Below are 2,099 nucleotides of genomic sequence, written 5' to 3' on the forward strand. Positions count from 1 at the left end.
TCTCTTTGTCTCTTTTACTTTGAAACTTTGGATTACAGAGTTAGAGGCATTAGATGGTAGACAAATTCTTATCATTGCATATTTTGTGAAGTTTTTACTTTTGTTCCCCATCTTCATCTGGCATTGATTTATCACATTTTAGATATGTAGGATCATTGTATATACACTCTAGATTGAAGGCATTAACTGCATAACTTAACTAAAACAATAATTAAAATATTTTAAACTCTTGGAGTTAATTATGTAAACTTAAGATTTTCACATCCCCCTTTTAATGTATTACATATATCTGAAAATATGGAACACACGTTTGAACTTTCACTACACAGATGGACCCAGAGGCGATAATAAAAAATAAATTATACTTTCTACCTGGAGAAAGGATGTACTGAGATTAAATTGAGAAGGTGAAGCTTCAAGTGTTAATTTTCATCCTGAATAAATGCTCAACTGATGGGTGACATGAAGGACATCTATATGAATAAAGATTTTGAAAACAGAACTTTATTTGGATACTTTGAAATTGTCATCATTCTGTTTTTGTCTTGACTTCCTTAGCCAATAATATCTGGGATTTATCTTGGTGATAAAAGTCACAGTAGTTGAAGGAAATGAAGGTTTAAGTTCTTACTTTCAAGTGTGCTTGATTACATTTTTGTCCAAGGTATAGCCTCTTTTCATCTTTGCGGGGAAATCTACTGAATAGAAAAGAGAAAGAGCCACATCAGATCTTGGCCAGACTCCCTCAAGAAGCATTCATTCAAAAGCTCACTTTCAGGTCCAAAGTTGAGGCTTTTCTGGCTTTGCTCTATAAGGTTGTTGCCTTTCTCTATCTTTTTATAAATAAATGGTGTAGCGTCAAGTACATTGATCACATAAGAAAGACAAGTTGCAGAGGCATGGAAATGAATTTCATTAAGCTGAAAAGCTTTCTCTGTGTTATGACTTTTAATACTGGTTTACAGTAACTCATCCATCTAAAATAATTGAAGAGTCAAAATTCACCTGTGAAATAGCTTTACCTATTTTATTATATACTTCCCTTTCCTCCCTTTGTCCTCCTTTTTTTTTTTTTTCCCATGTCTCCCCATTCACAATATAGACCAGGCAAAGGGCCTGGGCTGAGGTGTATGTGGGGTGGGTTTACTCTGCCTCCTCTTTCTGTACAGTCAGTGTAAGAACACAGCCTGTCGTAAGCACTGGGAGGCCTGTCCTACTTTTTGATACAGTTTTTAATTACCTCAGTTGGCTCTACCACCAAATTTCTTAAAATTATATTACCTAGTAGATATATAAAGAATCCTATTTTAGTAGCTCCCAGAATTCACCTGAAGTGGCTGATAAGGCAGAACCCAGTGGCCAAACAGGGCATCGAGGGTCTGGGAAGTATGAGGAAAGTCATCCCAGGGATAAAAATGTGCTTAGTTCATACACAGAGTTGTATTAAGCTATCATCCTTTGATGGATGTCATGGGAATAAACATGGATGGGTTTGCATTGAGCAGATGTTCATGGCTTCAGACTGGAATGTTGTCTGTTTGCACTAAGAATATTTCCTGACTCATTCCAAGACATGGGAGTGTTGACAGGAAGCTCTGGGTGAAGTATAGTGTAAAAGACCAATGGGAAGTGTTCTGTCACCATAACCAAATGATTTCATCTGCAATAGAACAGACTCTACTACTTCAGATAACTACAAATGATGAGGTGGTTCTTTCTGGACCATTTCTCTCTTTTCTGTTGTTGTTGGTGCATTTTTGGGTATGCATGCACACACATATGTGTTTGTTGCACAGACATATGTCTTGATACCAACAGTCATCTAGAAAGTTATGCTTTGTTAACTCTAAAACTTTATCCTTTGACATTTATACCTTTGATGTGCAGATAGGCAGGCTTGTTTTGTTACAACATTGTTATATGTCTAAACGAAAGAATATGTTCAGTTAGAAACTCAGTTATTCTGACATTCATCATCACCCAGTGCTGTACGTTTCTACACACCTGTGCACACTCACACACCATAGTGGTGGTTTTAAAAGTACCAAGTTTCCTCAGAAAAGGAAATTTTCCTAGTCATTTCCGAACAGAAGTTTATT

At 36.4% G+C, this 2,099-nt stretch overlaps 1 non-coding gene across 1 annotated transcript; it reads right to left on the minus strand.

The window, feature by feature from the left end:
• Window positions 1–1,077: 1,077 nt before the first annotated feature.
• On the minus strand, window positions 1,078–1,209 carry LOC129078533 (small nucleolar RNA SNORA51). Its single transcript, XR_008529982.1, has one exon. It is a non-coding gene; the product is annotated as a small nucleolar RNA SNORA51 (small nucleolar RNA).
• Window positions 1,210–2,099: the final 890 nt, after the last annotated feature.

This window comes from Pteronotus mesoamericanus, unplaced genomic scaffold (assembly GCF_021234165.1).
Source record: "Pteronotus mesoamericanus isolate MK-2021 breed Mesoamerican mustached bat unplaced genomic scaffold, CSHL_Meso_final contig_73, whole genome shotgun sequence".
Taxonomy (NCBI): domain Eukaryota; kingdom Metazoa; phylum Chordata; class Mammalia; order Chiroptera; family Mormoopidae; genus Pteronotus; species Pteronotus mesoamericanus.